The sequence below is a fragment of the Thunnus thynnus genome, chromosome 10 (assembly GCF_963924715.1).
Source record: "Thunnus thynnus chromosome 10, fThuThy2.1, whole genome shotgun sequence".
In the NCBI taxonomy this organism is placed as follows: domain Eukaryota; kingdom Metazoa; phylum Chordata; class Actinopteri; order Scombriformes; family Scombridae; genus Thunnus; species Thunnus thynnus.
The window spans coordinates 33100244-33115593 of NC_089526.1; the positions used below are offsets into that span (position 1 = coordinate 33100244).

Sequence of the window (15350 nt, forward strand, 5' to 3'; positions counted from 1 at the left end):
CCTCCTCTTAAACCATTGCAGATATTAATGATGACAGCCTACAACATGAAATTAACCTGGCATTACCTGAACTGCATGAAGAGACAGCAAGGACACTTTGAGCACCTAAAAGACATTATTGGCATTAGAAAGAAAGAAGATCTCATGTATGTCGAACCTGACGACATTAACTCTTTCCTAACTACAATACAGATTCAAAGACTCATTAAAGCATTCAGAAAAGGTGAGAACATATGTTTAATTAATGGCTGAAGATCTGTCCTAGTTATAAGTATTAAACATGCAAACAAAAAAAGAAGAAGAAAATTCTTGAAACTCTAGATTTCATTGCCAGGAGTATGATTTCCCGAAGCACTCTGAATTTGTTTCTCATAGAAACTTCAGAGCCTGCATTTATTACTCTATAAATATTCCATCTGTACATGGAGAGTTGTTCTTTTTTGTGTGTGTATTCAGATGACCAAGTGGAGTCAGATTCTTCAAACCACCCGATGGAACCTGAAACCAATTGCCCACCATTCACAAATTTCTCTCCATTCTGCACAAACATCGAGTCAACTTTCTTCCACATAACCATACATAAGCAAAGCCTCTTGAATCAACAGTTTTACTACTCCATGGGAGAAGATGCCGGTAAGACTCTCACAGGCCATGGCAAGAGGTGACTTGGCTCACTCAGAAGACAGGAAAATAATGATTAGGACTGTTGTGGAAGCAATGTGAGTACACTGCCCCAACCCCAACAGAGCTGCTTGTGTGGAGGTAGCCAGAGCTATTGTATCTCAGTATCCTGCTATCTTTGCTGATAAGACTGCGGACGGTGAGTAGTTAGGTTATTATTCCCTACTCAAACAGCTTAAAACGAGAGCTGAACATGTCAACAGCAACAATGTCAGTAGCAACAGCCTATGAAAAGGCCTGCCAGTGAAAACAGTGGTGGTGACACTGCCATCAAAAGGGGGAGATCTGAACTTGATAGTTATGGCTGCATCAACTGACAACCCAGAGCTCTACCAGGAGAAACAGCAGAATCCTAGGAGACAAAAAAAAACAGACTATGTCAACTGTCTTCTGATCAGCAGGACCTCAAGCTGTTAAGATGAAGGATGTAGATGAATTTATGACATTGACTTACCAAAAACTTACCAAAAGCACATGACAAATTCTTGGCCTGCCCCTACTTTTTGTGTGATGAAGAGCAGTGGCCATTTCTTTTTACTAAAAGAGGCCTCTGCACTTACTTCCAGACACTCACAGGTATCGAGGTAGACATATGCCTCAGTGAAGCTCTCCTTACGAAGGGAAGTAGAATTTACTTAAGTGGAAGAAAAGGAGATTGAGCATCTGCTACGTCAGTGCAACAGTGCAGAGTTCAACAGCCACCTGATTGCCACAACAGCCATCCTTTTATTGATGAAGTACTTCAAAGAAAAAGAGGACTCAATCTTCATCTTGGCTTTTAAATTTTAGACATTTACTCTCAATTTAAAACAGGCATCTTCAATGAGAATTGTTTATTTTAATGTGTTTAAGGGATCAATTCACTCAAATTACATAAACATTTTGTGTTCAGCCATACTGTTATTTAGCCATTTCTTTCAAATGGCTAAATAACAGATACTATACTTGTGGAACATAATGCTTTGAAAAAATGCTTCCATTCACTTCCACTGTTTCAGGTGGTAGCAGGACCAGGGGTAAACTCTAGTCTAATCTCAGGGGTGAAGATCTCAAAACCTTGCTCAGTCGCAAAAAAACTATTAGCCCCTCCAGTAAGAATTTTTTTTGTAATCTGGGTGAACTGGCCCTGTAAATATAAATTACTAATTAATATTGAAAAGCATTTTCCTTCTGTGTTTTGAGGGCATTTTCCACCAAGATGTCTGTTGAGATGGAGATGACCTTACCCACCACACCCAGGGTAATCATGCTTTGTAAGAGAAATATTTTCTATCATACTGTCATATTTTGTAGAAATGTACATCATTGTTGTGGTATTCTGCACTTTTACCCACTACAGTTAGCCTGGCAAGGGTTTGTCTGTTCTCTGGCAGTGTTGCCAGTAAGTTACTGTAAAAATGCAATAGAATGTCTAACAGTGTACTTTTAGCTCATTGTTTTGGTTTAATGACCCAAAAATCAGCCCTCATCAACCTAGTTTCCAGCAGCAGCAGTCAGCTGTTTTCTGCAAAAAAAAGCTCAGATAAACCCACTGTACACTACCTGTACAGCACCAAACAGCAGACAAAGATATGCTGGTTTCAGACCAAACACACCAGAGTGAGTACTTTGCATGGGGTAATGCACAGAATTAAGAGCTGCTACAATGGGTAGTTGAGTCCAGGTAGGATCTGAGAGTAGTATTATATACAGATGCACAAAATCAGCTTTTCCACCATTCTTCCTTGCGGTAAAATTGTAACTTCCATAACTTTTGCCTCCTGTCAATGTCAGAATCCAATTTGTAGAAGCCAGCATATTTGGGGTCAGTTTAAGTTCAGCTTAAATGGCTTTCTTAATTGGAAATAATGGCCTTGCTCTGGAATGTCACACTTGCACTTCTGGTGTGAAAGCCCTGTTAGTGACTCACTGGTAAACATAGTGGAACATTTAGCTGCTAAAGATAGTGTCAACTACACCACTTCAGGGAATTTAACCCCAAGGAAATTGAGTCTTAACCACTTGTGGTTGAAAAAAAAGAAAGGTGGACTGGACTGAGACGTGATTCCAAAAATAGATATACATTTTAATAATAATATAATTTTTTAAAAGACAGTGACCTGAATTGGTTGCGGTGCAAAAACAAAACAAAAAAAAAAACAATAAAAGTAAAAACCAGTCCATATACCAACAATGGTCGCAGAGTGGAAGCGTGGAAACGTAGAGACAAAAAAGCTGATGTAGAGATGTAAAAACAGAACAGCAGTTGCTCAGGGAGTGGAGACCAGGGTTTGGAAAGGGCCACACACCGTAGTGCACAGCCTGACTTCAAAAATACCTAAAAAAGCTTCAGCTCAATCACTATTGACAGCAGATGAGAGACCAAAAAGAAAGTTAGTTACGTTTAGCTGGAAGCCAGGTAAAATTGGTTTAAAGTTAGCAAAATAGCCAATGGCATACGCTATGAACATGCAGCACAGGAAGACTGTAAAAATATACACCTTACAATTGCTATTAGACCAGATTGCGAGGAAACACAGCAGACCCACCAGTACGCCAAACTGTGCACATGCCAGCCATATGGAAACGAGGCTCCAAAAAGAGGCAGAAATGTCCATCTGAGGAGAGGTCACCTGCCCAGATATAGTGCCGCCCTATAATCAGCACACAGCTGATTGTTTGAATACATCCAGTGACACTTTAGTGCGCTGGGGAAAAAAGGAGAAAAGCCTAATCTGCCACATGTTATAAAGAACAGTTTAGGGTGATGAGAACAGCCAGTTCTGTTATTTACTGGTCCCAAGCTAGTCTGCTAAATGCTCTGGCCTTGTGAGTTGAGTGATATTCAGTCATCACCTTGGCAGCACTCTTTGCTGGCAGCACTCTCGGCACTCAGTGGCTGGAGAGGACATTAGGCTACCAAACTTGATGACAAAAGGAAGATATTAGGTATCCAGTAATGGGAACAAACCTAAGACAAATCTGGCAACAGCTCTTTGAGCACAGAATAAATCTGGTGGTTTGTTCAGGGGATTGTGGGCCAGTGAGGGAGCATGCATTTGAGTGAGTTTTCCTCTGCTCGCCTCAGTAACGAGGCCATGGGAGCCTCCAAGGGACCAATTTCTGTCTGTTCTGCAGGCCATGTTGTGTCTTTGTGTTAAGTTGAAGAGGATGAGGAGAAAGAGGAACAGGAGGTGAGATTAGAGTAATTGGTGTACGTGTTAACACTCAGACACCTGCAACTATTTTATGCCTGCCACACTCTCTTTCAAAGATAACTGTTGTTTTTTAGTTCTGAGTCATTTTTTTCACTTTAAGCTATACAGAGAAGAACAACCTCTCCAGAGACGATGAGTTTCAGGACTATAAAAGAAAATACTGTAGTGATTTTGTCCAGCTCCCATTAAGTGAACTGTTCCACATTTTACAAGCTTTACAACACCAACCTCCTTCAAAAAAATTTGCTGTTTTTCTGCCCTTTGGCCAGAATTTCATGTTCTTTGCGACCCTCACCTAGACAGAGATGTCGAGCTGCAAAAGAGGAGGTCTCATTATAGAAATCCACCTAGAGGGTGAATGTAACCTCGAGCCAGACAACTCATTCACCCTTCATTACTATAGGTGCTTTTGGATGCAGCAGAGAGGAGGGGAGATGTTGGGTGCTGTAGGGGCCTCACAAACAGGAAGTCCCTGGTAAATCAGAGAGCTCTGGCTATGTTTCCACCTACTGTAGTACAGTACAGGTACATGGCCCTGCTGACCCTAGGTCAGCAGCCTCTTGCTCAAAGCAGGACAATCTGGTAGCCAGTGTTAGGGTACCATGAATACTTTTCCCCAGTAATGTAATTTTAGGGACTTCATTACTGTTGCTGCCTGTGGAAAGTTACTTTACCACATTATTATGTAAAATTGCTATGATCCATTAAATTCAAACCTGTGTCAATATCACTATATCAATAAAGAATATTTATTATTTTGGAAAGAACAAAGTAAAAATGGTGTTCAATATTAAATAAACACATACATCATTATACACTTAATAATCATATAGATAAATACAGAAAAAACTATATAGCCTTATATAACTGTGAAATTGTTAAAATAATCCAGTACATTGTAAAACTCAGTTTACTGTAATGACATGTTTCATCCTGCTTCTTTTCACAATAACATTGTTTTTGAAGTTATTGTTTTTTGTTTTTTGTTTTTTAATTCCAGCAATTTTTACTTCAAAACATCCCTTTCCAAAGTCTATTTTTTATTTTACAACATCATTTTACTCAGTGAAGTCTTTGTCTGTCAATCAAGACAAATAGACAAATTATAGAATATTGATGGATTACTATTTCGGAGTAATTTTCACCAAATTTAATAAGACTGAAATTGTGTGCATTAATTCAATGTTAACATTCAGTGTCAATGCAGGAAGTAGTGTGATTTTCATGTATTCCATTGTAAAGAAAATGTGTAAGGGTCTTGTACAAATTTGTCCAAACAGACCAAACCTTTTTTTCAGTGTAAATAAATGTGACTCAGTAAAGGTCAAAACAACAAGGATCCCTTGGCACAGAAGGATATTTCTTTTTTTGATAAGTGATCCACAAGCAGCAAACATAATTACCCATTTATAAACATGACAAGCAACAAGATTAATGAGCGATTGGATATCCATTTTAATTCCCATATAGCAGGAAGGCTCAGCTCATACAGTATTCAGTATTGTTCAACAAATTTGTCATGTGCCAGCAGCATCCAATCCAATTCTTGCACTTCCTTTTTCCCTCCTGACAATATTAAATATGAATTGAACTATAAGAGAGGTTGAATCCAAGGTTTCCAGGTCTCTGTGACTTTAATTTAAAAGATGCAGGAATTGAGGTTAACACTTGCATCAGTAAACATTAACCCGTTAAGTCATATTCAGATTTCTTTGGTCTTAAGCTTTTATTTTTCTTTTCCCTCCAACTTTACTTTGTTATGGTTCACTTTTATTACTGAAATGACAGTGACAAACTGAATGTGTTGTCCATAAAAATCTTCATCTGATAAAGAACAGCTGTAATACTTTAATCACTCATATAATCCCACATTGCAAGTGACCTGAGTTTTCAGTTGTTATGAGTCTATATAAATCTAAATTTTTCATGAAGCTGAGCAGCAGCCCGAAGACTCCTAGGATGCTGACCCTTGAAAGCATAATGTCCTTCCAAAAGTACACACCCCCTCCATATATATTAATTATATCTGCCAAGATTGACATGCAGATAGACACTTACAGGGTGGGATCCTGCAGCTTCTGTAAGATGTAATGATAATGTATATAGATGAAAATAGTGTGTTATTTTAAGAATAAGGCTAGTATTCTAGCATTTTATTAGTATTACAAGACCCACAAAAAATGGCACTTATGCAGCGTTTGTATTGGACCATAGTCCCCTAGTGATATGGTTATGTAAATTTGTGTGTCATCCGCATAACTGTGTTAGCATATTTTGTTGTTTTCCATAATCTGAGCTAGTTGGAGCATTTAGATGTTGAACAGAAGAGGCCCCAGAATGGAGCCTTGGGGAACTATGCATGTCATTTTTGTCCGCTCAGATGTGTAATTACCAATAGACACAAAGTAGTCCCTGTCCTTTAAGTAGGATTCAAACCAGTTTAGTACTGTGTCAGAAAGTCCCACCCAGATTTCCAGTCTGTCTAGTAATATGTTGTGGTCGACTGTGTCAAATGCAGCACTGAGATCCAGTAATACTAATACTGTAATTCTGCCACTGTCAGTCAGTGTTTAAGTGGATGTCATTGAAGACCTTAGCAAGAGCAGTCTCAGTGCTGTGGTGTGGTCAAAATCCTGACTGAAAGACATCAAAATAGTTGTTTAGTGTTACAAAGTTGTTCAGCTGTTGAAAAACAGCTTTTTCGATGATCTTGCTTAAAAATGGGAGATTTGATATGGGCCTATAGTTGCTCATTAGTGATGTGTCTAGATTATTCTTTTTTAAGAGTGGCTTGATGACAGCAGTTTTCAGGGCCTGTGGGAAGACACCTGAGAGAAGAGATGTGTTGACAATCTGTAGAAGATCTGAGGCCATGCAGTTAGAAACAATTTTGAAAAAGCCTGTAGGTCAAGAATACAAGCAAGCATTAGGTCAGTTTACAGAACACAGACAAGTAACAGGCAGGTGGGCAGGAACAGGATATAAAGTGCAGATACAAGATACAGGATACATAGGGGACAGGATTAAAGTAAAAGTTACAGAGTATAACATACCGGATACAGGATAAAGATACAGTCCCCCCCTCAACCAACATGCTGCCACCAATGCAGGCACATTCTGTTGAGCTCTCATTACGTTACTAATGTAACAAAACTCACACAACCCCCATGAAATGACTCATTTCACTATCAAAATTTGATCCATTCAGTCTGATGACATTTGGAAAGTCTAGGGGAGCCACAATATTCAATTATTTTATCCCCATTAAAGTTAGCAGAGGGCTATCTGGAAGTCTCCGGTGCAAGCAAGTCTGGTTGGAGTAACAGATTATTGCATTAAAAGGCTGATCAGAAAAATACTGCGCAGCAGTTTTTAATACTCACAACTCACAACAAAAGTTATCACGCTGCAACCCTGTTTACTAGTGCGCACATGTGGAATGTGTGTGTGTCTGCCGACTCCCGAAAATTATAATCTGCAGTCCTCGGAAAGTATGAAAAGGCCTTAACACACACAGACACACTTTTTGGCCCCCACACTTCTGAATGAATCTGGCGCTCCTGCCCTATACACTCTCCACCCATGAATGAAGGTATACGATGCTGTGTCCACTGTTTACTTACACAGAAATCCTGTGTATTATTTCAAAACATCACACTCAGGTTTTCAGTGTGTCTCAGACGTAATTATCTAGGCTTATTGTATGTATGTATATGTAAAAAAAAAAATCTCCCTCTCACCCCCTCCCATGGGGGGTTGGTGGTGTGTCTTCCTCAAGCTTGGGTCCTCTACCAGAGGCCTGGTATATATCCCATATTTGATGACCATGCCGCCGAGGAACCCCGCTGACAGCACTAGGACGGCCCTGTCAGCATCCGAGCCGAGGATCCAAGCCGGACCGAAAGACGGACTTAACACACACCCTGCTCACTTTCTGTAGTGACCAAGAAAGAGGCTTAAGTCTGGGCAAAGACAGTGTTAGTGTGTTATTTTCAGCTTCAGTGCTGTTGTTAGCTTGTAGCTTTTTAAGCTTTATTGCTATTGTTTTGTTGTGTGAATTGACGGACCGCCAAGTCCCTTTGTTCTGCTTTACTCTTAGGAGTATTTGAAGTTTGCAGCCTGTTTAGTTGTGTTCACCACACTAGACTGTTTTGAGTTTGTCCCGTTCGGGACTACTGCTGTGTTTGTGCCACTGTGAGTGAGGAAGTAAGTTGTTTTGTTGATCAGAAACCAGACAACGTGAGTTTCAGACTGCCGTACGTACACACGCTCTCTGTGGACAAAGCAACCGCTTCTCTCTCCCTCGCGGTTGCTTTCTCTCTTCTTCCTTCCCTCTCTTTTGATTAACCCACACACATGCACATACACACACATCTTTTTACACATCTGATGGTCAGATAACGTGGGACACGTCCCTCGCTATCCGCCATCAGACACGTGTGTTTTACACGGAATTGAGTGAGTGCAAGACATCGACCACCAGATGGCGCCATCTTGCTATTGTCTAACCAAGACACTGCCGTCACTTCCGCCATTAGGTTCTCACGTGACGTGACTTCCTCCCATAGTCACGTCCGTGTCTAAACCCTCGACGTCATCACGCCAGATCACGTCACCATCTTGTCACATCTTGTCTTGTGTTCCACACTGTACTTTGCTGTTGTTTATGTGTTTTCTTAGGTAGAATTAGATTTTAGAATAGTTGTTTATTGATCAGAGCATTTATTAATTCTGCTAAGTTTAATAAACACTGTCATATCTTTAAAGAGAAGTTTTTTTGTCATTATTGTGTTTTATATATTGTGAAAAGTGGCTGATTGAGGGAGTCAGAGCTTGGATTCATACCCTCTGTGTTCACCTGTGAATGTTTATCACTCAGATATTAACATTCTAGGTGAACTCTTATGAGACTACCTTGTTTGGTTATTGGTCCCGGTTTCTGGGTGGTGCCCCGTAATTATTAATTCATATTAATAATTCTATTAATTTTTATCATAATAATTTTTATATTGCTAATAACCAACCATGCTCCTCACAGATCTGAAAGTGTGTGTGTGTGTGTGTGTGTGTGTGTGTGTGTGTGTCCTGTGAGGTTCTTTAACAGCTGGTGCCCAAAATATTAATTAATATTAATAATCTTTTGATTTCATAATTCATAACTATCTGTTAGAATTATGAATAATTACTAATAACCAAAAGCGCCCCTACCAGTACCAACAAGTACAACATCAGGGCAAAATAACAGAAACACCTGGAAATATAAGAATATCAAATAGATGATGAGTAGTAGGGCCAACTTCAGTCAGTCTGTGTCATCCTGAACCCTTACCAGAGAGAGGGTCATGTTGGATATTTTTTGATGAAGGGCAGCCTTCAGTTTTATAAACTTGAGCAGTGTTTGGATCTGCTGACTGGTGGGAGGTCTGTTCTGTACTATTCCATACTTTTTCCCTCTGACTGCAGCTAATCAGATGGTGCATGGTGAGTGTTCATATGGAGTGCTGCCACCCCCAACCCCACACCACAGAGGGGAAAGTACAGTCAAACCCCCAACCCCACCCCCCACCCACCCTCTTCTAGCCCCCAACCCTCCCCGTCTCGCCGTCTGCCTCCTCCACTGCTGTGGTGCCAAGCCAGCAGGGTGGAAAATTGCATCTTGTCATTTAATTTAAAAAAAAAATCTTTGTTTTCATAGAATTAATCTTTCTGCTTTGCTCCACTTAAGTTGAAAGCTCAGCAAAATGAAACAGGCTGTATCTGTTTCTGCAATCTGTGGGGATGAGTTTGAGAAGGAGCAGAAAGATGAATAATGATCAGCTGCCTTTTTTGTGTGCGTGTTACCATTTGCTCTGTAGAAGCCATAAATTACCCCCAACCCAAGGCCTCAAGGTACTGCACTGAAATGCATCATTATTAGGGAAATAACAACCTCATTTGCTTCCAACAGGTGGACACTGTGGCACTGCATTCCCATCAACTGTTTGATTAACCTAAACACAAGCTTTGTTAAATAAACTGCAATAGAATCTTGTCTTGATTAAATGGGTAATAAAACAGATTCAGGTGCAAATTTGTCATTATGCTTTTAGAGTTTACATGAATTGAATTGCAGGCTACAATATAGTACAACTGCAACAATGGAGATTGAAACACACCCAGTACAAAATGAGTACATGTTGCCTGGGTCCAGAACTTTGATTCTGCCCACTCCACCCAGTTGATTGATTCTGGTCTGGCATCATGACACGAAACAGCGGTTTCTTGGTTGAAAAATCGATCAATCCAATGAGCGCTGCGGGGGGACTAACGATTAGCCAATCAGGGCCACAGCCAGGAATAATGCTGTTGTCAAGCTGTGCACCAGAACCAAGGAGGAGTAAAACTAGGCAGTGCTGATCAAATATGAAACAAGATTCTGTTACTGCATTGCCCATTTCTCACCTCAAATGTTCAGAAACATATTTTAGTGTACTGTTTAGCTGTAATGTGATATATAACCCGGCCTCCATTTTGAAAATGGACAAGCCAAAAGCAACCACCACCCAACTTGCAGTACGTCAACCACCACGTCACCACCAGCTGGAGCATTCGGTGATCGAACCGAATCTCCCTTCCCCACAGAAATCGGTTAGAGTGGAGGCAATGTCAGACTGAAGATGGAAATGGAGTGTAACGAGTTGACAGTTCTGTCTGATATCAGGCAAGAATACATGCACATTTTAATTTTCATTAATTACCTACTGTATGTAGGAATAACATGATGACTGTTTTCTTGTCACATGTAAAAATTATATGTCAAACAAAACCAGTCTAATTTTTTCCAAACTTTTGAGTTTTGAAGGCACTTCACATTTTGATACCACCCTACCACAACTGTCCACTGTACTGTCCTCACTAGTAATGCTGGCACAATACATCATATGATCTACTCTAACTAGACTTATGAGGGCCTAAAACTGAGACCTGAAAATGGCCTGTACTTGCATCTTCAGGTGCGACCTGGCTGAACTGCCAAATTTGAGACCTAAACCCAACCCCAGACCCAAAAATCCTATAATTGTGCTTTATTCAATACATTACTGAGCATTAGTTTGCTAGTCTGTTCCCTCTCCCCTCTGGGTATTGTGTATCTACTTGTAACACTTGACATATGTGGATATAGATCATTGGCTCGGTTAGAAAGAAAGCTGTTGAATTGCACTTCAAAATAACAGAACCCAACCTGCGCCTAAAGCTTTACATAAGAGAACAGACCGGTTGGGGTTTATGTCAGTTAGCAGAATTTATCTCACATGTTGTGGAGCAACATTGTAATCAATGTAATATCTTTTTGTCTTCAATTTTATATCTGATATTGCCTCACTCTACTTAGGGCACATAGAACCCTTGGGATATGTTTAAAAATATAATATACCTGTAAATGTACAGTATATCAGTCCTGCTCTTTAACTGTATAAGCTGCAAACAAATGTAGAACGATGAATTGAAAACCTAAATATACATCTACAATACCCCTAGCTAAAGGAAATCTCAAGTTGTATCCTTCTTGATAAATGTATCATAACATCCAATGTAAAAACAAAGACTTTGTGGTCTCCACATATACAGAAGAATTCATGGCCAAAATGTCTACTGCTGAAAATAAAATGCACACACACATATGCTATTAAAATTCTGTACCTAGATGAAAATGTGATCAGATGATACAGTAAGTTCCAGATAAAATGTTATTATACACATATTTTAGGTTACTGTATATTAAACTGAATAGGAATGATATATATCCCTGTTGTGTACAAATAGTATATCATTAATGGAACTTAATGAAGACTCAGCACCCTCACACACAACAGCATATATTCACCAGCAATTAGCAAGACAACTTCATTTGGTCAAATAAAAATTATAATAAAAGCTAGGAGCTCTCTGCCTATGCAAACCAGCTGTTTGGGATCAGCAGACATGGATGTGACTCACATCAGAGAATCAGCTCAGATTGCCTTAGTCAGTGGTTACTACAGGAAGGCAAAGAGACTTGAACAGTACAACAGAACAGTGTAAAGAGAAAAGTGGAGTCAGTGCTAATTCAACACGAACTGGACATGAACAGGATCTGTACACTCAACAATAATACCAGTAACATCAAAATAGATATTAATCATTTATTTGGTCCAGATTAGTACTTTTTCTAAAGTGGGTAAAAGAGCAGTAACTGGGCTTCTCAAGGTGTGGACCAAGGTCCAATCACTAATTACATCATGTAGGGATAAATGTTCTTGTGTTTGAACATTGCTAGCGTGACAGAATGTAGAACATACGAACATACATAATGCTGCATGCATATATGTTTGGTCTTATCACAATAAAAAATAATGTCATTACTATGACAAGGTGTCATGTCAATGGCATGCAAACATTTACATTAACACTAGCAGTAAGATGTTGTTCTCAAAGTTTGCAAAGAAAATTAAAGTTAATTAGGAGCATTTAAAAGGAATGATGAGAGAAACACATTAATTCTCTTGCAGTCCAGCACTAAAGCCGTGTGCTCACATTGCAGATAGCACTGGTTACAGGCAAACAGTGCCCTTACTAACAAGTCAGGCCACCATGTTGTTTTGTCAGATGTGGCAGTTTTAGTTAAATTGTATTATGGGAAAATTCTCTTATGTCTTTTTTTTTCTGTCTTTTTTTCTTTGTTGGAGTGATGTGTTGGTATTACAAAGCTGTGACCTTATGTGAAAGTTTCACTACCGCTATAGTCTATCCCATCGCCAGACAAGAATGTTGAAATTGAATGATTCTGAAAAACTCTGGATTAAGTCCAATCCCAAAGTTGTTGTTTTTTTTTATTTTTAAATTTTCACTCTCTACAATACCTGTGCCTGGCAACAACACTATGGATAAGGTTAGTGAAAGATTGTGGTTATGGTAAATCAATAGTTATGGTTAAGGTATGGTTAGGATAAGACAACTAAAACATGTGGTTAATTTAAGTGAAGAATTGTGGATATGTTTAATAAAAAGGCAGGATAGGACTTGTGACAGGACTCAAACTCTGGTTTCCTGCATTTAAGTTTAGTACACTATATAGCCATCCACCACCCCGGTCTTACTGTCTGCCTCCCTGTGCTTAATGTAGGTGCTGAGTGTAAATTGGGGTGTCCAATGTGGACATAATTCCTAGGAGTACTCACCTGCCATAGCCACTATTTGTGCATCTCTCTGCACAAAGGGGAATTTAGTCCTGGGGCTACTTATTTCCTGGAGTTGTTTGCTCAAAGAGATTTATATGTCTCTTCTGATCTCTGTCAGCAAAGGACAACACATGTGAAGAGGTGCAGTCAATGCAGATCATCAGCTAGAGGACATCACTGACTGCCAATCACCCTATTTGGTCCCCTGTAGCCTCATTAAAACCAGTGTATTTGATCCAGTCAGACAGTCCTTACTTAGTGCCTGACTGGATCGATAAATTTTGTATGAGCGACGACAAGCTCATAAAAGACATGTTTAGTGGAAATACAAACAGATGTAGATGGAGGAAGGCATTCACTGAAGCACGAGAGGGATCAGATGGGCTCATGATTTCAACCAGGGAGAGTCGGTAAAAGAGGGTTATACTTATTAACCTTTCTGAAATGGCTCATGAGCTGAGTCTTTATTGATGACCTGGGTTATGAAGTCACAATGATTCCTCTAGGAAGCTGAAATGAAAGGTTAAACTATTCACATTAATTGCTCTACAAGGTCACTTATCGACAACCCCCTAAGCTTCAGCCAGCACAGCGAGAAGAGCAAAGATAAGAGGAAGAGACAGAGAGGAGAGGATGAAGGTGGCCAGCCATCTGATGTTGCTGTGAGTTATGAACAAACTGTTTTCTGATAGCGCCTAGCCTTCTAAAGGGTCTATGAATAACTCAGAGGGTAGGCGCTGACGACAGCTGTCACAAATCTCAGAGGATTGGATTTTCCATGAATAAAATCACGAGGGGAATTCACATCGGTAAATACAATGCATTTGCACATAAATGTGCAGTTCTTACTGCTGGTGTCCACAGCAATGCTGCCACTCTTCGCCTGACTCATTACATTAAACACCACACACCACTTGTGTATGTACAGTATGCATGGACCATATTGGAATCACACAGAATATACTGCCATAAAGCAAAAAGACATCTATTGATGGCTGATGGTGTGACATTGCCTATCATTTTCACTTCAAAAGATTCTAAGTATTCAGCACTTTCTCCAAAATCTTTCGTCCTGGTAGCAAACAGCACTGAAGAATGGTGATATCTGCTGGTCAGTCAGTTGGTCAGTTTGTCCACCTGTCCAATGTTTCCCCCATGTTCATGAGTGCTGCTGCTAAAATTTCACACAATCATTAATATCAATGGGCCACTAATGATTTGCACTTGCACACTGTGTGAGCAAGATAACACCCTACGTTATTGAGGAATTGTTTTGAGTCATTGACTAGTGTATCAGATCCCAGAGTTATCCAATACTTCCATCAAAGTTGTGCAATTTTTCAGCTAGTACACTGAATTGGATTTGGTTTTATTTATCTGGTTGTTCACAGTGTGTTTGTATAAATAATGAACTGTCATTAATAAAATTTTGTATGATGGGAGTGCCACAAGGCTCAGTTCTTTGGCAACTGTTGTTCAGTTTATACAACAATGATCTCCCATCTGTTTGTGAGAATGTGGATATTCAGATGTATGCTGATGACACAGGCGTATACACTCATGGGAGAGATCCTGAACAACAACATCATTAATGCTTCATAAAGTTGCAAAGTGGCTGAGTGACTTATGTTGTACTTTAAATACAAAATGTACACACAATGTATTTTGCTGATAAATAAAAACAAACCACGTATCCACAGCTTAGTGTTAATGAACAAATAATCAAAAACGTTGATGAGGTTAAATAAAATTAGCACAAAAAGTAAGGAAATTTGTGTTTGGTAGATTATTTCTTTGTTGTAACAATGCTTCTTGGCAATAAATCTTATACCGTTGGAAAGCTTGTTTATTTCCCTTTTAAATGGTGCCACATTTGTAAGGAACATGCATTTGTGGGATAAGCAGCAGAGCTGAGTATGTGGGTTGCGCCCATGAAAAATTTGCCAAATCTTCTCTGCCAATGCCAAACAGCTTATTCTGCCATTGACTCTTGTTTGGTGTTTGGTGGATTGGATGATTGAAGTTTGAAGAAACAAGACATATTGGCAATTTAACAATTTATTCATTTAACAAACAGGAGCCTCAGTAGTGTGTTGAAGAACTATACACAGCCACAACAGCCTGGCACCTCCTCCTCATGCTGGTCACCAGTCTGGTCACACACTGCTGTGGGATGGCATCCCATTCTTCAACCAGCATTTGTTGTTTTCAGAAGTTTGGTATTCAATTGGTATTCAAAATACACAATGCTGCTCCTCCACAATTGAAGAGTTTT

General features: G+C 39.6%; 1 pseudogene; it reads left to right on the top strand.

Annotated features, from left to right (window-relative positions):
* The first annotated feature begins 627 nt into the window (after nucleotides 1-627).
* LOC137192024 (uncharacterized) lies at nucleotides 628-13243 on the top strand (annotated as a pseudogene).
* The last annotated feature ends 2107 nt before the right edge of the window (nucleotides 13244-15350 follow it).